Genomic DNA, 22,732 nt, shown 5'->3' on the forward strand with positions numbered 1-22,732 from the left:
TCTTCTTCATATTTTCTATTGATTTCATGGTCTCAGTTTCATTGGTTTCCACTCTCATGTGTATTACTTTCTCCCTTCTGAGAACATTGGACTTAGATTGTTGTTTATTCTACTTCTTTGAAGTTAAAGTTAGGTTGTTCATTTGCATCCCAAATCTATCATCCATACATGCAAGTCCAGTGACTCATCAGAGAACCTTCAATAAATCTTTCCTGTCCGGTCTCTCATTCTCAGAACTCTGAGAAACAGAACCAGAAAATTTATTTGAAGACACAAAAGATGAAAACTTCCCTAATGTGGGGAAGGAAACAGATCCAGAAGCAGGAGCACAAAGAACCTCCAATATATTCAACAGAAGCAGAACCATACCAAGGCATATAGTAATTAAAACGCAAAATGTCGTGATAAAGAAAAATTTTAACAGAAGGAAAACAAAAGATGACAATTACCTACAAGGGAAACCCCAGAAGGTTATCACTGGATGTTTTTCAGAAGAAACTTTGAAACTGTAAGTGACCAGCATGGTATGATAAAGGTGCTAAATGGAAAACATCTGCAGCCATAGAGTCTATCCAGCACACTGTCATTCAGATGGAAGTAGAGATCAAGAGGTTCCCAAATAAAAACTAAGCGAGTTCACAACCAACAAACCACCCCTGCAAGAAATGTTAAAGGGGACTCTTTGAGTGGAAAATAAACACCTAAAGTGACAGTATTAAAGTGTGAAACGCTAAAGCAATAAAAATGAGTATTTCTGTCAAACATCGGTCAAGGTATTCGCAATATAAAAGGTTTTGAAATATGATACTACATATCTACAACACAGGGAGGAAAGGAGTAAAGAAGTGGCTCAAACTTAAACAACTATCAACTTAACATAGACTTCTATATGCAGAAGTGGTTAGGTACAAAGCTAATAATAACTACAAACAAAACACCACTAATACATGTGCAGCGAATAAAGACAAGCAATTTCAAATGTGCTTCTAAAGAAACCCAGCAAACCATAAAAAAGAGAAAGAGAAGAAAGGATCAGAAAGATTCAGAAACAACCAAAATCAAGTAATAAAATGACAACAAGTACATGTCTATCAATTACTTTCAATGGAAAGAGAATAAATGTTCCAATCAAAGGCACTGGGTGACAGATAGGGGCACCTGGATGGCTCAATCGCTTGAGATTTTGACTCTTGATTTCAGCTCAGGCTGTGGTCCCAGGATCATGGGATTGAGCCCCATGTTGAGCTCTGCACTGAGCATGGAACTTGCTTAAGATTCATTCCCATTCTCATTCCCCTCCTCTCTCTCTCTGTTTCTGTCTCTCTGTCTCTCTGTCCCTCTCTCTCTCTCTTCCCACTCCCCCCCAACCTCCCATGCCTGTGCTCTCTCTCTTAATAATAAAAGGCACTGGGTGATAGAATGAATAAAATATAGGACCCATCTATCTTCTACTTACAAGAGAGTAATTATAGAACTAAAGTATCAAAAGAAAACTTCAGTAGCAATACCTATATCAGACAAAATAGATTTAAAAATAAAAATTTAACAAGAGACAAAGAAGGACACTATAATAATAAAAAGCATAATCCAACAAAAGATAAAACAATTGCAAACATACATGCGCTCAACCTGAGAGCATCCAAATACACAAGTCAAAAACAAAAGTAAAGGAATTGATAGTAATACAATCATAGTAGAACACTTTAACACCCCCAATGGTATCAATGGAGAGATCATTCAATCATAAAATCAACAAGGAAGTGGTGGCTTTGAATGATAGAGTTGACCAGATGGACTTAACTGATATATTTAGGACATTCCATCCTAAAACAGCACAATACACATTCTTTTCACGTACACATGGAACATTCCCCACACTAGATAAAATATTAGGTCATAAAACAAGCCAAAACAAGATCAAACACATCGAAGTCATACCATGTGTCTTTTCAGACCACAATGCTATGAAAGTAGAAGTATACAACAAGAAAAAAAAATCTGGAAATAAACACAAAAACAAGGAAGTTAAATAACATGCTCCTAAACAATCAATGAGTCAACCAAGATATCAAAGAAGAAATCCAAAGGACAAGGAAACAAATGAATATGAAAACACAACAATCCCAACTTTTGTAAATCAGGAAAAGTGGTTCTAACAGGGAAGTTTATAGCAATACAGGTCTGCCTCAGGGGAAAAAAAACTGAAGTAAACTCCATAACCTTATAACAATAAAAGCTAGACAAAGGACAACAAACAAAACCCCCAAACATCAGAATGAAGAAAATAATTAAAAGTAGAGGAGAAATAAATGATATAGAAATTAAAACTACAGAAGAACAAGATAAATGAAATTAGGAGGTGCTTCCAAGAAAAGATCAATAAAATTCATAACCCCTAGCCAAACTAATCAGACAACAGAAATGACACATATAAATAACAATGAAAGAGAAGAACAACCAACACCTAAGAAATACAAACAATAGTAAAAGAATATTATGAAGAACTATATGCCAACAAGCTGGACAAACTGGAATATACGGATCAATTCCTAGAACATGGAACCTACCAAACTGAAGCAAGATGAAATAGAAAATTTTAACAGATTGTTTACTAGTAAGGAGACAGACTCAGTAATCAAAAATCAGCTAACAGACAACAGTCCAGGACCAGAGGACTTCACAAGCACATTCTATCAAACATCCGGAGAAAAGTTGATGCCTATACTTGTCAAACTATTCCAGAAAACAGAACAGGAAGGAAAATACCCAAATTAATTCTATGAGGCCAGCATTACCCTGACACCAAAACCAGACAAAGACACCATAAAAAAAAAAAAAACAAAACTAAAGGTCCATATAGTTCATGCACACAGATACAGAAGTCCTCAACCAAGATTTAGCAAACAGAAACCAACAACACATTCAAAAAGAAAAAATAGTCCACCAGCATAAAGTGGGATATCTTCCAGAATGCAAGGGTAGTTCCATATTCAAAAATCAATCAACCTCCAATATCACAGCAATAATTGAAAGGATAAAATACATACCATTTCTACAGACACAGAAAACTTATTTGACAAAGTACAACTCCCATTAATGATAAAAGCCCTCTAAAAGAAGGCTTAGAGGGAACATACCTCAGCTTAATATAGTCTATCTATGTAAGCCCACAGCAGACAACGTACTCAGTGGAAAAAACGGAGAGTTTTTCTCCAAGGTCAGTAAAAAGTAAAGATCTCCACTCTTACCACTTCTATTCAACATAGGTACTGGCAGCCCTAGTCACAGCACTTAGCCAACAAAAAGAAATGAAAGGCATTCACATTGGGAAGGAAGAAGTACAATTTCACTACGTGCACATGATGTGATACTCTATATAGAAAATCCAATAGATCCCACCAAAAATCTACCAGAACTGAAACCTGAATTTAGTAATGTCACAGGATGGAAAAACAATGTGCAGAAATCAGTAGCATTTCTATAATAATAAAGCAATAAAAGGGAAATTAAGGAAACAATACCAATTACATTTACACACATACACACACACACACACACACACACACACACACACACAAATAATAAGATACCTAGGAACAAACCTAAGCAAACAAGTGTAAGACCTTTATTCTGACCACTGTGAAACAGTGATGAAAGAAATTGAAGACAACACAAATAAATGGAAAGGCATTCCATGCTCATGCACAGAAAGAACCAGGGGTGCCTGGGTGTCTCAGTTGATTAAGCATCCGACTTCAGCTCAGTTCATGATCTCATGTTTCTGGGTTTGAGGTCCGCATCAGGCTCTGTACTGACAGCCCAGAACCTGGAACCTGCTTCAGATTCTGTGTCTCCCTCTCTCTCTGCCCCTCCCCCATTCGTGCTCTGTCTCAGTCTCTCGAAACTAAATAAAACGTTAAAAAAAATTTTTTTTAAGAAAAGAAAAGGGACACCTAGCTGGCTCAGTCAGTTAAGTGTCCGACTTCCACTCGGATCATGATCTCACAGTTTGTGCCTTTGAGCCCCACATTGGGCCATGTGCTGACAGCCCAGAGCCTGGAGCCTGCCTGGGATTCTATGCCTCTGTCTCTTCCTGCCCCACCCCCACTCATGCTCGCTCTCTCTCTCTCTCTCTCTCTTTCTCAAAAATAAACAAACTTAAAAAATTTTCAGTAGATAAATGAAAAAGAAAGAACCAATATTTTTGAAATGCCTACACTACCCAAAGCAATCTACAGATTTAATGTAATCCCTATCAAAGTACCAACAGCATTTTTTCACACAACAAAACAAAAATCCTAAATATATATGGAACCAGCAAAGATCCCAAATTACCAAAGAAGCTTTGGAAAACAAAAGCAAAGCTGGAGGGATCACAATTCAAGACTTCAAGTTCTAGTCCAAGGCAAGAGGCAGTAAAACAATACAGTCCTGGCAGAAAAATAAATACATACGTTGAGGGACAGAATAAAATATTCAGAAATAAACCTACAGTTTTATGTTCAATTCATCCTCAACAAAGCAGGAAGGAATATCCAATGGGAAAATCAGGCTCCTCAACAAATGGTGCTGGAAAAACTGGTCAGCTATAAGCAGAAGAATAAAATTGGACCACTTTCTTACACTATACACAAAACTAAATTCAAAATGGATTAAGGTCCTAACATGAGACATGAATCCATAAACATCCCAGAACAGAGAACAGGCAGTAATGTCTCTGGTAACAACCATAGCAACATTTTTCTAGGTATGTCCCCTGAGGCAAGGGAAATAAAAGCAAAAATAAACTCTTGGGACTTCATGAAAATACAAAGCTTCTGCATAGCAAAAGAAACAATCAGCAAAGCTAAAAGGGAACCTACTGAATGATAGAAGATATTTGCAAATGACATATCCAAAACAGGGTTAGTATCCCAAATATATAAAGAATTTGTGCAAATCAACCCACACAAAAATATCCAATTAAAAAATTAGCAGAAGAAATGAACAGATCTCTCTCCAAAGAAGATACAGAGATAGCCAGCAGACACATGAAAAGATGCTTAACGCCTCCCCTCAGCAGGGAAATGTAAATAAAAAGTAAAAGGAGACATCAATTCATACCTGTCAGAATGGCTACAATTAACAACAGAAGAAACAAGGGTGGAATGGGTTGCGCAGGAAAAGGAGCTCTCGTGCACTGTTGGTAGGAATGCCAACTGCTGCCACACTGTGGAAACAGTATGGAGGTTCCTCCACAAGGTAAAAAATGGAACTACCCAATGATCCAGCAACAGCACTACTGAGTATTGACCACGAAAATACAAAAACATTCTTTCACAGGGATACATGCACCCCATGTTTAGGCAGCACTATTTACAAGACAAATTATGGAAGAGCACAAGTGTCCCTAGATAGATACATAAAGAACTATATATATGTATATGTACACATGTATATATATGTATGTATGTATATATATGTATGTATGTATATGTGTATGCGTGTATATGTATGTACACACACACACACACACACACACACACACACACACACACAATGGAATCGTACCAGCCATAAAAAAGAATGAAATATTCCCATTTGCAATCACATGGATGGAGCTACAGAGTATACTTCTACGTGAAATAAATCAGTCAGAGAAAGGCAAATACCATATGACTTCGCTCATGTGTGGCATTTAAGAAACAAATGACTGAAGGAAAAAGAGAGAAAGAGAGATGAGCCATGAAACAGGCTCTTAACTCTTGAGAACTGATGATTACCAGAGGTGGTGGGGTGGGGGATGGGTGGAATCACTGATGTGGATTAAGGAGTGGACTTATTATGATGTGCTTTGGTGATGTAGAAAATTGTTGAAACTAACAGAATGCTTGAAACTAACAGAACAGTGCATGTTAACTATTCAGCAAATAAAATATACTAAAATAAGTAACAGCTTTGAATATAAGTGGACTAAATGCTCCAATCAAAACACACAGGGTGCCTTAATGGATAAAAAAGCAAGACCCACCTATGTGCTGCCACATGAGTCTCATTCCAGAGCTAGAGACACATGCAGATCAAAAGTGAAAAGATGGAAACACATTCATCAAGCAAATGGAAGTGAAAAGAAACGAGGGGTAGCAATACTCCAATCAGGCAAAATAGACTTTCAAACAAAGACTGTATCAGGAGGGCAAGAACTCTACATAGTGATAATGGGAACAATCTACAAGAAGACATACCAATTATGAATATTCATCCAACCAACAAGGAGCACTGAAACATATAACACAGCTAACAGCAGACATAAAAGAAGAAATTCACAGCAATACAATATTAATACAGGATTTTAACATCACCTTAAAACAATGGACAGATCATCCAATCAGAAAATCAAAAAGAAAACAGTGGCTTTGAATGACACATTGGACCAGATGGATCTAATAAATATATTTCACACATTCCATCCCCAAACAGCAGAATACACATTCTTGTTAAGTGTACATGGAACATTCTCCAGAAGAGATCACGTGTTAGGCTACAAAACAAGTTTCAACAAATTCAAAAAAGATGAATGTATCTCATGCATCTTTTCTGACCACAATGGTAGGAAACCACAAATCAATCACAGGGAAAGAATCAGGAAATGCAGGACAAATAACATGCTCCTAAGCAATGAATGCATCAACCAAGAAATCAAAGAGGAAATCCAAAAATATAGGGAGACAAATGAAAAAGGAAACACCAGGGTCCAAAATTCTTGGGATGCTGTGAAAGATCGAAGAGGGATGATTACAACAAACCAGACCTCCCTCAAGAAAAAAATCTCAAACAAAGCACCTATACTTACACACGTAAAGGAGTTAGAAAAAGAACAAACAAACCCCAAAGATAGCGGAAGGCTTCAAAGAAACCAGAAGCTCATAGTTTCAAGGAATAAACAAAATTGATGCACCTTTAGCTACACTCATCCTCCTCCCCCCAAAAAGAGAACTAAACTAAAAGCAGAAATTAAAGAGGATAAATAATGACAGACATCACAGAAATACAAAGGATTATAACAATATCATGAAAAAATATGTACCTACCAAACGGACAACCTACAAGAAATGCATCAATTCTTAGAAACATCACATCCAAAAGTGAACCTGAAAGAAATAGAAAATTTGAACAGAATGATGAATAGCAATCAAATTCAACCAGTAATCAAAAAACTCCCAACAAACTAAAGGCCAGGATCCGATGGCTTCAGAGCTGCATCCTTTCAACCATTTAAAGTGGTAACACCTGAGGGGAGGAGCCAACATCGTGGAGAAGTAGGGAAATCTAAACTTCCCTCTTCTCCAAAACAAAGAGGTATTGAAGCCAAAGGACTTTGAATCCCAAGAGTCCGGGAGGAAAAGAGACAGTCGCAATTCCAGGGACCCACCGGGACAACCTGACAGGCCATAGGTACATGATTGTGAACTGGGAGAGACGAAATGAACAGAGGGTGAGATCTGCTTCTTTGGAGAGACAAAGGGAAGAGAAAGGGTGGCTGGGGAAATATAGGACTGTATCTGGACAAGAGAGAAACCTCAGACCAGGTCAGAGTAAGATCCAATCTCAACTGCAGGGTGTGCTGCAAAGTGGGGCCAGCTGCCCAGATCATGAACCGGGGGAGGAGGGGAGCCAGCCCCGGGCTCAGGGGCTAGGTGAGGAGTGCAGTTCGCACTAGGAGAAAGCGATCTCCTCCCAGGAGTGCTGTGGGACGGGACAAAGCCTGCCTGCACCCGCCAGCAAGGGACCACATATAAGGTGGTGCAGAGAGACACTTCCCCAGTTCTGGGGCCTGTGGAGCAAGAGTTTGAATCCCAGCCAAGTGCCAGGCACAGGAGTCGGGGGAGCGAGACAGACTGCCTCATTTGTATCCATGGCACATTGAGGACAGCTGGAACAGAATGGTCTGCAGAGGAGAGACTTTGGGGGAGTATCACCATTTTTCTCCCCACAACCACCAAGAAAGGGCCTCAGGGATCAGACAGCAGAACCCACAGTGGACATCCCCTCCTCCAGACCTGTGCTGCTACATTGCCTGGTTTAATTCTTGGGCAATTCTAATTATATAGATACATTCTTCCTTCTTTTTCTCCTTCTCATCTCTTCCCTCCTCTAGTCTGGTTACTCTAGTTGTTGGTTTGTTTAAGAGACATATTTAATCCATTCTCTTGATACATGTTCCACACCTCCTTCTTTATTCTCCATTCTTTCTCTCTGGATTAAGCCCTATAGTTCCTCTTTCTGGACTTTATCTTACTTCATTCTTCTCCGCTTCATTCTTCACTTTCCTTTCTCTCTCTCTTTGGATTAAACTGTACAGTATGTAGTTTTTCTGTCTAGATAACTTTATTTTCTTTTTCTTTTTTTCCCCACCTCCTTCTTTATTCTCCTTTCTCTTTCTCTGGATTAAGCCGTATAGTTTCTCTGGTCCATTTTTACTCTTTCTTTTCCCTGCCCCTTTCATGTCTTTCTTTGCATGGGATAAGGCCTCTTCCATCAGCACTGCCTCAACTCTGTGGTTTACTTGTAGCTGGTGTTTCTGGTTTTTTTGTTCTAGGTTTTTTTAGTTTGTATGTTTGTGTGTTTGCGTGTTTTTGTTTTCTGGTTGCTTTTTGTTTGTTTGTCTGTTTGTTTTCCTTTCCAGGGCTACTTCAATGAACAAGTTAAAGCACACGTAGTGGAGGGTCCAAAATATCACTATGAGTTGTGAGATAAAGGACCGAAGGTCACGACAAGAGAGAGAAAGTAACACTCTCCACAAAAACATCTCTGGAAGGGCCAAGCCCTGGACAGGGCACGGCCCCTCTTTAATATAGAAGTGCTCGCAGGTGCAGGGCACCTAACAAGCTTTTAAAACAGAAAACTAGCCAAAATGATGAAATGGGAGAGTTCTCCTCAAAAGAAATTCCAGGATTAAATGACAGCTGAAGAATTGATCAAAAAAGATATACACAATATAATTGCACAAGAATTTAGAATAATAGTCATAAGATTAATTGCTGGGCTTGAAAAAAAGCATGGAAGAAAGCAGAGAATCTATTGCTGCAGAGATCAGGAAACTAAAAAACAGTAATGATGAATTAAAAAATTCTATAAATGAGCTGCAAAATAAAATAGAGGTGGTCACAGCAAGGATTGAAGAGGCAGAGGGGAGAATAGGTGAGTTAGAAGACAAAATTATGGGGAAAGAGGAAGCTGAGGAAAAGAGAGAAAACATTCTGGATCACAAGGGGAGATTTAGAGAACTAAGTGATTCAATGAAACGGAACAATATCCTTACCACAGGAGTTCCAGAAGAAGAAGAGAGAGAAAGGGGCCGATGGTGTACTTGAACAAAACAAGGTGAGAACTTCCCCAACCTGGGACAGGAAACAAACATTGAAATCCAGGAGGCAAAGAGAATTCCCTTCAGATGTAACTTGCATCAATCTTCTGCACAACATGTCATAGTGGAACTGGCAAAATACAAAGATAAAGAGAGAATTCATAAAGCAGCTAGGGATAAACGGGGCTTAACATATAAGGGTAGACAGATAAGGGTAGTAGCTGACCTGTCTACTGAAACTTGGCACGCCAGAAAGGAGTGGCAGGAAATTGTCAATGTGACAAACAGCAAAAAGATGCAGCCAAGAATCCTTTATCCAGCAAGACTGTCATTCAGAATAGAAGGAGAGATCAAGGTTTTCCCAAACAAACAAACAAAAACTGAAGGAATTCATCACCAATAAACCAGCCCTACAAGAGATCCTAAGGGAGACTCTCTGAGTAAAATGGTGCCAGGACCACAAAGAAAAGAGACATCACTACAAGCATGAAACCTACAGATAATACAATGACTCTAAACCCATATCTTTCAATAACAACACTGAATGCAAATCAACTAAATGCTCAAATCAAAATACATAGGTTATCAGAATGGATTAACAAAACACAAGACTCATCGATTTGCTGCCTACAAGAGACCCATTTTAGACCTGAGGACACCTTAAGATTGAAACTGAGGGGATGGAGAACAATCTACCATGCTACTAGAAGTCAAAAGAAAGCTGCAATAGCCATACCTATATCAGACAAACTAGATTTTAAAGTAAAGGTTGTAACAAGAGATGAAGAAGGGCATTACATAATAATTATGAGATCTATCCATCAGGAAGAGCTAACAATTAGAAATTTCTATGCACCGAATTTGGAGGCACCCAAACAGATAAAACAATTAATAACAAACATAAACAACCTTATTGATAAGAATGTGGTAACTGCAGAGGCATTAACACTCCACTTACAACAATGGACAAGTCATCTAGACAGAAAAACAATAAAAAAACAATAGCCCTGAGTGATACACCGGACCAGATGGACTTGACAGATATATTTAGAACTTTTCATCCTGCAGCAGCAGAATATACATTCTTCTCTAGTTCACAGAGAACATTCTCCAAGATAGATCACATACTGGGTCACAAAACAGCCCTCAATAAATATGAAAGAATTGAGATCATACCATGCACACTTTCAGATCACAATGCTGTGAAATTTGAAATTAATCACAGGACAAAGTTTGGAAAACATCCAAATGCATGGAGGCTAAAGAACATCCTACTAAAGAACGAATGGGTCAACCAGGCGATCAAAGAAGAAATTAAAAAATATATGGAAACAAAAGAAAATTAAAACACAACAATCCAAACCCTTTGGGATGCAGCAAAGGCAGTCCTAAGAGGAAAATACATTGTAATCCAGCCCTATCTCAAGAAACAAGTCCCAAATACAAAATCTAACAGCACACCTAAAGGAACTAGAAGCAGAACAGCAAAGAAACCCCAAACCCAGCAGAAGAGAAACAATAAAGATCAGAGGAGAAACAAACAATACAGAACCCCCCCCCAAAAAAAAACAGTAGAAAAGATCAATGAAACTAAGAGTTGGGGTTTTTTTTTTGAAAAACTAAACAAAATTGATAAATCTCTAGCCAGGCTTCTCAAAAAGAAGAGAGAGGACCCAAGTAGATAAAATCACGAATGAAAAGGGATTTCTTGCAACCAATCCCTCAGAAATACAAGCAATTATCAGAGAATACTTTAAAAAATTCTATGCCAACAAATTGGACAACCAGGAAGAAATGGACAAATTCCTAAACACCCACATACTCCCAAAACTGAAATGGGAAGAAATAGAAAATATGAACAGACCCATATCTAGTAAAGAAGTTGAATCAGTTATCAAAAATCTCTGAATAAATTAAGAGTCCTGGACAAACATGGCTTCCCTGGGGAATTCTACCAGACATTTAAAGCAGAGTTCATATCAATCCTTCTCAAGCTGTCCCAAAAATATAGAAATGGAAGGAAAACTTCCGGACTCATTCTATGAAGCCAGCATTACTTTGATTCCCAAAGAGACAGGATCCCCACAAAAAAAAGGAGAACTACAGGCCAATATCCCTGATGAACATGGATGCAAAAATTCTCAATGAGATACTAGCAAATCGAATTCAACAGCATATAAAAAGAATTATTCACCATGATCAAGTGGGATTCATTCCTGGGCTGCAGGGCTGGTTCAATATTCACAAATCAATCAGTGTTATTCATCACATTAATAAAAGAAAAGAAAAGAACCATATGATCCTGTCAATCAATGCAGAAAACATTTGACAACATACAGCATCCTTTCTAAATAAAAACCCGCAAGAAAGTCGGGATGGAAGGAACATATTTAAAGATCATAAGAGCCATAGATGAAAAGCCCACAGCTAATATCATCCTCAATGGGGAAAAACTGAGAGCTTTCCACCTGAGATCAGGAACATGACAGGGATGTCCACTCTCACTGCTGTTGTTTAACATAGGGTTGAAAGTGCTAGCATCAGCAATCAGACAACAAAAGGAAATCAAAGGCATCAAAATTGGCAAAGATGAAGTCAAACTTTCACTTTTTGCAGATGACATGATACTATACATGGAAAACTTGACAGACTCCACCAAAAGTCTGCTAGAACTGATACATGAATTCAGCAAAGTCGCAGGATACAAAATTAAGATACAGAAATCAGTTGCATTCTTATACACTCATAATGAAGCAACAGAAAGACAAATAAAGAAACTGATCCCATTCAATTGCACCAAGAAGCATAAAATACCTAGGAATAAACCTAACCAAAGATGTAAAAGATCTGTATGCTGAAAACTATAGGAAGCTTATGAAGGAAGTTAAAGAAGATATAAAGAAATGGAAAAACATTCCCTGCTCATGGATTGGAAGAATAAATATCGTTAAAACGTCAATACTACCCAAAGCTATCTACACATTCAATGCAATCCCAATCAAAATTGCACCAGCATTCTTCTTGGAGCTAGAACAAGCAATCCTAAAATTTGTATGGAACCACAAAAGACCCCGAATAGCGAAAGTAACATTGAAGAAGAAGACCAAAGTGGGAGGTATCACACTCCCAGACTTTAGCCTCTACTACAAAGCTGTACTCATCAAGACAGCATGGTATTGGCACAAAACAGACACATAGACCAATGGAATAGAATAGAAACCCCAGAATTAGACCCACAAACATATGGCCAACTAATCTTTGACAAAGCAGGAAAGAATATCCAACGGAAAAAAGACACTCTCTTTAACAAATGATTCTGGGAGAACTGGACAGCAACATGCAGAAGAATGAAACTAGACCGCTTTCTTACACCATTCACAAAAATAAACTCAAAATAGATAAAGGACACGAATGTGAGACAGGAAACCATCAAAACCCTAGAGGAGAAACCAGGAAAAGACCTCTCTGACCTCGGCCGCAGCCATTTCTTACTTGACACAGCTCCAAAGGCAAGGGAATTAAAAGCAAAAATGAACTATTGGGACCTCATGATGAGAAAAAGCTTCTGCACTGCAAAGGAAACAATCAACAAAACTAAAAGGCAACCAACAGAATGGGAAAAAATACTTGCAAATGACATATCAGACAAAGGGCTAGTATCTAAAATCTATAAAGAACTCACAAAACTCCACACCCGAAAAACAAATAATCCAGTGAAGAAATGGGCAGAAGACATGAATAGACACTTCTCTAAAGAAGACATCCAGATGGCCAATAGGTACATGAAAAGATGCTCAACGTCGCTCCTCATCAGGGAAATACAAATCAAAACCACACTGAGATGCTACCTCACGCCGGTCAGAGAGGCCAAAATGAACAAATCAGGAGACTATAGATGCTGGCGAGGATGTGGAGAAATGGGAACTCTCTTGTACTGTTGGTGGGAATGCAAACTAGTGCAGCTGCTCTGGAAAACAGTGTGGAGGTTCCTCAAAAAATTAAAAATAGATCTACCCTATGACCCAGCAAGAGCACTGCCAGGAATTGACCCAAGGGATACAGGACTGCTGATGCATAGGGGCACTGGGACCCCAATGTTTATAGCAGCACTTTCAACAATAGCCAAATTATGGAAAGATCCTAAATGTCCATCAACTGATGAATGAGTAAAGAAATTGTGGTTTATATACACAATGGAATACTACATGGCAATGAGAAAGAATGAAATATGGCCTTTTGTAGCAACTTGGATGGAACTGGAAAGTGTTATGCTAAGTGAAATAAGTCAGGCAGAGAAAGACAGATACCATATATTTTCACTTTTATGTGGATCCTGAGAAACTTAACAGAAGACCATGGGGGAGGGGAAGGAAAAAAAGGGTTAGAGATGGAGGGAGCCAAACCGTAAGAGACTCTTAAAAACTGAGAAGAAACTGAGGGTTGATGGGGGTTGGGAGGGAGGGAAAGGTGGGTGATGGGCATTTAGGAGGGCACCTTTTGGGATGAGCACTGGGTGTTGTATGCAAACCAATTTGGCAATAAATTTCATATTAAAAAAAAACAAACAAAAAGGGCTTAGAGACCAGGAAAAATAATATTCTCTTCCAGAGAATGGGGTAGGGGAGAGGGAGAGAAATAGCAAGGGTTTGACTGAAAGGAAAGTGAACGGGGCTAGTCTAAAAAAAAGTATTGTTATCTTTTTAACAAAAAACCCAAAAGCCTCCTTCTTTTTGACAAGAGAAACCTGAAGCTCACCTCATTGCAGGGAAATGGCAAAGCCCATTGTATGTATGTCCTGAGAAACCTTGGATTTATATTACACTGTCCTCAGGCAGGTTTGCAGTTGAATTTCCAAGCCTTCACAAGCATCTCTACATCATTCCCACAAAATCAATCATCAAGAAGATGAATACGCTTTATAAGTCACTCATCTAGTTCCGGTCATCTTACCAAATTGAGTACATGGAGAAGCTGGTGGAGGAGGGGGAGGTGGCCCATAGCCCATGACTGGTAATGAAGGGCAATCCATGGGGTACAACCTAAAAGGCAAACCTCGGAAAGGACCAGGCCCTCTTGCATACATAATGGCCTGCAGAACAAAAATGAAAGCTGTGTTCATAGGACAGAACCAAGCACCAACACCAGCAAAAAGAAAAACCTAAAGAAGCAGTGCTCATCTCCTGCCAGCTTTCCCACCACCAGATTCCAAGCGGGCAGCATCAGCATCAAAAGAACTCTACCCATACTTTGGGTTCTGCTGAGAGCTTTGGGGGTGGGGAACGGAGGCTATGGGAAGAAAATAGTGTCCCCATATGTCTGCAAATGTAGGACAGCAAGGGCTCTTGTCCTAGAGGACTCATGGAGTGAATATGGAGTAAATTAATAAAATAGCATATTCCCGATATGAAGGCATCTAAGTCCAGAATCAACCACCACCCCTCATCCTCCTCCACCACAGAGGCTGCTTATTTGTATGTGAAGAATTACAAAATGAGAAGAAATGACAATGCCAGTGTCCACACATGGAATCATAGCCCTCGTGGCTCAAAGCTCTTCCTCTAAGCCCCCGCCTGTACCCAATCTGCTTCTCTCCTGACAATGGGGTCTTCTCCTCTCTGGAAGTGCTATCCATGGGCACAGACACACATGGGGCAATGGGAATCCTGAGGTCATGCAGATAACCTGGAAAAGCATGTTCCTAGAGAAACATGTTACCTATACATGTTAGTTAGGCTTAGGTAATTTATTTTAATTCAGTGGTACTTCTCAGTTTAAGTACAGTATAATTTGCAGGGTAATCATGTCCTCTGGAAAAATGAACTGAAATTCTAATTAACAGAATTAACACAAATGCACTTTCATTTCTGCTTTACATTTCCATGCTTCACCTGTAACACTGACACAGGACACAAGAGAACGTGCTCATGCGAATACAAATGAAGGACACACTGGGGAATTACAATGCAGGTAATAACGGATTTTCTCTCTTTGCCACTCATGTTCCAATGCATGTTTTCTTGGATAAATATGTCACCTCTTATAGTTCAGAGTATTTAGACTGAGGGCACATGTGAAGGGATTCCAGACAGCACATTTACAAAAGAAGAAAGAAAGAAAGAAAGAAAGAAAGAAAGAAAGAAAGAAAGAAAGAAAGAGGAAGGAAGGAAGGAAGAAAAAAGAAAAAAAGGCTAAATGTTGATGGGTATGAAATTTATTTTGTCTAAGAATACTCTAAATGACACATACAAAAATAAAGTTGGAGTGAAGGCATTTTGCATTTTCATACCATAAGGATAACCGTGGCTTTTCTGAACACGTTAATCCCCTAGACAGAAACAGAACAGAAGTAACAGCAAAAGCAATGATTTAACTTTGAGGAGGTCCAGAAAAAATGAGGCATGCCAGAAGACTTCCAGGTGGAGTGTGGTGTCATCCTCCTTGGGTTATTTCCAGGAACATACTGGAAAAGCCCTCAGGTCCTCAGCCCTGACCATGTTTGGCTTCTAAACTTGCCACAAGGAGTTGACGGGATGAAAATAGAGAACCCGTAGACACTTGGGTTAAGGTTGTGCATTTTGAAAATAAGAAAAACAAGCAGACATATTATACAACACAAAAAACAGACACAATGCCAGGAGAGAGTGCTGAACAGAAAAATAAGGGTTTCCACAAAGAGTTACAACTGAAAATGTCCACAGCACTTACCTTGTCCTTCTTGGTCCTTTTGGTAGAGTCAGTTTTGTTGTCAATCACGGGAGCAAAATCTGGATCTGCAAAAGACCCTAGAAGGGATGGAGGTTTATTTTGATTGGAGTAGATTGTGCAGACAAAAAAAAAAAAAAAAAAAAAAAAACTACAAACAAAAACCATCACCTCATTCCTCAAACAACTTAAACTCTTTGGCCCAGTCACATCCCAAATCACATGCAGAGGGTATCCCACATGCTTCAGGCCAAGGTGAAGGGGAGAACCATCCCTTAAACTTTGATGAAGACCTGCTATAGCCCTGGTTCAGGTGCTTTCATGACTCATCAAACAACTGTGGATGAGTGAGGGCTCAACTGGATAGATATACGTTAGGCTGAGCCTCATGCCTCCACCGCCCAGCACATGGACTGTGTACGGCACACATCTGCTGAAGCGCTATGCCTGCTTTTCTGTATATGGCCCCATTCCATCTCCACAAGAGACATATGTACCAACACAGAGTGGGGGAAATGACACAAAGATGATATGTGGATCATGAGACACTTGAGGAATGTAGTAATTGTGGTAAACACATTTCTCTTGCATTATAATGCCCAGTGGTAATACCTCTGCACTTTGTCCAAGACTCAACAACAACAAAAATTAGATGAATGTGTTTTGCAAGTCAACACATACCGCTCAGATCATTTTACCAAGTGGTGTAGGTGGAGGGGTTTAGGGTGTTCCTCAGAGCCACCAAGGTTCAGGAGGCAGATGTGCCCAGGAGCCCATAGGGTGGCCTTTAGGGGAGGGTGTGCAGAATCTTCCAGTTAAGAGAGGAGACCCCCACGGATCCACACTGCCCTGCAGAAAAGAAGTATCTGCTACATCCATATGCCAGACAAGAGAACCAATATCCAAAGGAGCTGAAACCCAGAGAAGTATGTGTCAGCACCTGCCACCTTGTCTGCCACTAGGATCCAAGAGAATAGCATCACTACCTGAAAACTCTATCCTCCCACTGGGTACCACCTACAGCCTAGGCAAATAAATGCAGGAGGCTAAACTACTGTCACCACATGTCCCTGCCCATGTCTGAGAATGGAGAACAAAATGATCCCATCTTAGAGGATTAAAAGAAGTAAGTCCAAACAAATGAAGTAGCATATTCCAGACAGGCAGACATCTATGTCCAAGATTACTCTGCATCCCTCCACTACAGTGACTGTAGAAGCTCTGTTTTTGGCATCTTCAGAACACACACACACACACACACACACACACACACACACACAAACACAATTCGTGCAAATAAACAGCTCGTTATCTGCACACACAAAAAAAATCACAGCTACTAACTACTGGGGAAAAGTTCTGCCTGCCGGCCCCTCACTTTGCCCCCCTCTGCTTCCCTCCCTGAGAAAGGGGTCTTCCCCATCTCTCATTGTGCTGTCAAAGGCCTAAGAGGACACTGGAGAGTTGGGGGGTGCCTGGCATTTTGCAGGGCAACTGAGAAAGTGTTTGCTGTGACAAACATATTACTTGTCAATGTCTACTAAGCCCACATGTGTTTATCTGAATTCATAAGGAATTCTGATTTTGAGCACACTACAAGACACAGAGTAATACATCATATGGGAAAAAAGAGGAAGGAATTCATGTAACAGAATTAATGTGAACATGTTTTGATTTTGGTATCAATTCCCAGGGATGTGTCATGAGTGATGGTATCAGCTCTAATATGGATTGGAGACACAACTGAAGGACTTTGTGTTCAGAATATTTTTTACCTAAGATACAACTTGAAGGATTCCAAAGAGCTCATTGACCAATGAAGATGTGAAGGTGGTGAGTTATGACAATGACTTTGTCATAAATTGTACAGAGCACACAATATCAAAATAGAGGGGCATCTTTTCGCATTTCCAATTAACACATAGCTTTAACACGTAATCGCATGACCAGAAAAAGGAAAATAACAACAACACTGATCCCCCAGAGAGGCAGTATGGTAGGAGTCAACAAGCCTAGAGACTTTAGTATGGAGTGCAGTATTATCTTCCTGGTGTTATTTCCAGAACATATGGGAAAAGCCATAGGGTCCTCAATCTCTGAGTTCCTTTGGCTACTAAACTTACCAGAAAAAGGTGACAGACTGAAAAGAGAGAAGCCTGTAGACTCTTGGGTTAAGGCTGTGCATTTGGCAAATAGAAACAGGCAGACATATCACACAACACACAAAACAGGGAAAAGGCTGGAGAGCACGCTGTATCGCAAATGAGGGTGTCCCAAAAGATGGATAGCTGAAAATGGCCCCAGCATTTACCTGGTCCTTCTTGGCATTTTGGTAGAGTGCTTGTTGTTGTGACTCACGGGAGTGACACCAGCTTCTGGATCGGCTAAAGTCTCTAGAAGGGATGGAGGTGTATTCTGCTTTTAGTAGACTGTGCAGAATTGAAACAAACACCACATCTTGTGACATCTTAAACTCTTCCCCACACTCAGGACCATGAAGAGAGGCAGATAGTAACCCACAAGCCTCAGGTGACCCCGACGATAAGGGGGAGATCCATCCCCTCATCTTAATGAAGAAACCATAGGGCCCTGGTTCTTGTTCTTCATAATTAGTCAAATAACTTTCAACAGGTCAACTCAAATGGAAATCTGGAAATCGTCTCCAAAACAGCCATTTCTTAATATACATTAGGGGTAATAAATCACCATCTCATGATAGATAAGAATTAAAATGAGAGTGTCAACTGGTATAACATCAATAAATCCTCAAAAGAAGAGCATGGGTGTGTTTCTTCTGGCTCCAGGAGAATTGTTCAATCTTTCAGCTTATCTATAAGCTTCCTTTCACATGTGAGCAGGTATTATATAACTATTTCTGAATACAAATCTACTTAGACTAATATTACAGTCAAGAGAAGAGATCTGACCCTGACCCTTGAGAAAAATTCCACAGGGCCTTGGTTCAGGTGTTTTCATAACTGATCAAGCACCTGTGAATAGCTCAGGTCTCAACTAGCTAGAAATAAATTTAGGGGTGTGTGTCATCCCTCAGAGAGCCCAACACGTGGTCTCTGTAACAAGCTACATACTAAGGAGTGCTATGTCTTTCCACCTGTATAAGACCTGTTTCTGCTGTATAAGAGACACTTGCTGCCCAGCTGACCATTTGGAAATGACAGCCCATTTCATGCGTGTCCTGAGAATGTTACAATGCCCTCAGTCAGGTTGACCTGAAAGCCCTGTGATGCCATCACTGCACTTCCCCCAAAGACTCAACAAGAAAAAAAGATGAAATGTGTTTTACAAGTCAACTTCTACTATTCAGATCATCTTACCAAATGCTGGAGGTGGAGGGAGAGGTGGAGGTGGAGGTGGAGGTGGAGGTGGAGGTGGAGGTGGAGGTGGAGGTGGAGGTGGAGGTGGAGGGTGAGGTCCCAGAGACCACCAGGGTGGAGAAGGTGAGGGTGGCCCCAAGCCCATGAATGGTGATGAAGGGCAGCCCATGGGATAGTGCCCCATGGAGGGCACTTCTGGTAAAGAAGGAAATGCTCTGGCAGCCATGTTGACCTGTAGGACAGAAATTAAACTTTTGAGATGTGTTAGGGTAAAAGGTGAAAAATCCAACACCAACACCAACACTAACATAGCTGAACCACAATGAAGCAGGAATAGTGCCTGTCTCCTTCCCTTCCACCTGGTTTCAACAGGGCAGCATCAGTGCCACAAAACTCCACCCTTCCCACTGGGTCCCACCTAGACCTTACAGGAGTTTGAGGAGCCAAGACAGAAATTTCTGGCAGCATGCATGTTACTGGCTGTGTTTGCAAATGGAGGAAGGAAGTGGCCGGTCCTAGAGGATCAGAAAGATAATTCCAGACTACTAAAGAATGTCTGTTCCACACACCCAGGCATCTATTTCCAGGACTACTCTCCATCCAGCCCTTCACCACCTCAACAGCTCCATCTTGGAATATTAAGAGCAGAAATAAGGGTGGGAAATTATGATTTCATAGCATTCATTTAAATCTTTAGTCCATGTGCAGTTAATTCTTATGAGTGGTTTAACCCCAGAGACTCATGAGAGAAACTTGTACAGGTCTTTCATGACCGAGCTCTGATTCTCAGAACTCTGCAAGGTAAGGATGGCCAGCCACACCCTGCTCTAAATGTAAGGAAACAGGCTCTAAGAGGAATGAAGGTAAAAGGCTTGCAAAAGGTGAAGCAGGAGTTGATACCAGCTCTGCCTGCAAGGTCCTGCTAGCAGCCTCTGCTTACCTGGCTCCCTCTCTGGACCTGCTGTCCTAAAGCACAAGATCTATGGGGAGATGACATCCCTAGAGCTTACAGGGGAATTGGGAAAGTGTTTTCTGCAGGAACAGTGCCACCTACGGGAGTCAGTTAGGAAAAGTTATAGATAATATGTGAATTCACAGGTAATGCCAAATTTTTACGTGCACTGTGACACACAGGCTAATTTTGTCCCATGGAAAACTATGTTTGGAATTTGAAATGACAGAATTAAAATGAATATGTTCTGATATCAAAGTGGAAAAGACAGTTAGGTATGAATAAAAGATGCCAGCTATAACAGCTACAGAGGCCATAAAAGAACCTGGTTACATGAACATGGCTTCAGCTCTTTTCCAGAAACTGGCACATCAGACCTGACTTTCACTCTCTGTTCCTTCAGTTCCAGTGTACATTTTCTACTGCAAATATGTCTTCCCTGAGAATTCATATTTTTACTACTTGAACAGCTTCAGTGACTCTGCAAAAGCACATTTCCCAAAAGAGATGGGAAAACGGGTGAATTATGAAATTTAGAAAAAAATAACCTTCGAATAAGAGCATTCAAAATTGCACCTCTCAGAAAGTTGGGCTTTTCATGTTTTTCAGTTAGTGAGGATTACAATCGATGTTCTAAACAGGTTAATGACTAACTCTGGACAGAAAAGGAGTAAAAGAACAACAACACTACTGTTTCAGTTTTCAGGAACATTCCCATGAAAGGAGGTCTGGAAGAAGTGAGCCAGGCCAGGAGACGTAAGTGTGGAGTGAGATGTCATCCTCCTCATATTTCCACAAACACACAGTGACTTCCCTGTGGTCCTCAGCCTCTAAACACTTATGGCTTCTGGAGGCACCATCAAAGATGACAAACAAGCTAAGAACAGAGAGGCCCATAGGCTCTTGGCAAAGAGTTTTACTCTTTGTAAAGTAAATAACTCCATAGATATATGTCAGAACGCACAACCTTGAGACAAGACCAGGAGAGAGTGCCGTATAAAGAGACAAAAGATTCCAGAGAGAGACTTACAACTGAAAATTGTCACATCATTTCCTTTGACCTTCTCTGTGCCCATAGTAGGGACAGAATTCTTGTTCCTCACAGAAGCTGCACCAGGTTCTGCATTTGAGAGAGGCCAAAGAAGGGATGGAGGTTTCTTCTGACTTGCATAGACTGGGTGGAAAAAAAAAACCTCCGTACCTTCCTCCACCATAGTACACTGCTTGCTACAATCAGGTCCCTTACAAGAAGCAGAGGGTTTTCCACATGGCACAGGTGACTGCTTGGGACTCAGGGGAGCCTCGAGGAAGGCACCAGAAGGCTTTCGTTAGATATTTGATAATCAACCACCTGTGGATATGTCAGGGCTCAATTCATTGGAAATCAACACTAAAAGAAGGGTTTCCTAATACACATCATGGGAAAAGACAATTTATCACAGATTAAAAATGAAAATAAGAATGGCTTAGTTAGGATAATGTCGGTAAACATCCGCATGAAAGCACACTGTCCTTTTCTACAAGGCATGGGTGGGATTTTTGAAGTGGTTTACTGTATACATCATCCGCCTTATGTATCTGACAAGGGATTATGTGAGGATTCATGAACAGAAATTGCCTTGAAGAGACTAATGCTATAGTAATTAGGTAAGGAAAGGTTAATTCCATGTGTGGAATGACCTGCAAAGCTTTAGAGTTACACTAATAAAATATTAGAGGAGTGAAATTTCACAAGGATTTACTTTACTAATGGAGTACTATAGTTCACAATACAAAAAAAAAAACTTTTAAAGAATAAAGAGACCTCTAAACAGAGGAAAGAAATGTCTGCTTTCTTTATAGAAAGCATATTTTCTATAGAGCATTTATCCAAAAGCCAAATCAAGGAAGCTCATTGGGACATACAGCCTGCAATTCATGCTGTTGTTCACGTTATTCATGTGAAACAAAAGAAACAGCCTTCAACATTGTCTCAAGGTGAAAGGGGGGCTGACCCATGTCCATTCTAGCATCCACTCTCCAGTTAAGTGTAACTGGGAGGTTGCAGGGGGGCCCACAATCATTGGAGGGGCGTGAGCTACACCACTCACAAGGGACAGACCCAAAGAGCCCTGCTGGCTGGGGGCATCTGAGGGAAACAGTGTACTGTCACCACTTTGAGACAACTTTGCCCTCTAGTAACCACCTGGGACTGTTTGCAGGAGACCAAACAATTACACCCACGGTAACAAGAAGCCGATTGTGCGGATGTTGCCACAGAAGTTAAACTACTGCATTTCACAATGTGCTCCATACCTCTCCATGGAGGGATGTCCCTATCAGGTCCTCTTGCCATTGGTTTGTGCCTCCTGAATTCCTCTGGAAGCCTCTGTCTTTGGATGACTTCCAGTCTTGAAG

The 22,732-nt window shown here is 40.3% G+C and overlaps 1 long non-coding RNA gene across 1 annotated transcript in view; it reads right to left on the reverse strand.

Annotated features, from left to right (window-relative positions):
• LOC122199548 overlaps positions 1-22,732 on the reverse strand; it is a 79,558-nt gene that overhangs the window by 14,927 nt on the left and 41,899 nt on the right. The window contains exons 6-10 of the long non-coding RNA XR_006193554.1: positions 18,360-18,441; positions 16,730-16,897; positions 16,052-16,128; positions 9,302-9,476; positions 7,071-7,130 (exon numbers count right to left, since the gene is read on the reverse strand). This is a non-coding gene — a long non-coding RNA (uncharacterized LOC122199548). The remainder of the gene's footprint in view (positions 1-7,070; positions 7,131-9,301; positions 9,477-16,051; positions 16,129-16,729; positions 16,898-18,359; positions 18,442-22,732) is intronic.

This window comes from Panthera leo, chromosome D1, assembly GCF_018350215.1.
Source record: "Panthera leo isolate Ple1 chromosome D1, P.leo_Ple1_pat1.1, whole genome shotgun sequence".
Taxonomy (NCBI): Eukaryota; Metazoa; Chordata; class Mammalia; order Carnivora; family Felidae; genus Panthera; species Panthera leo.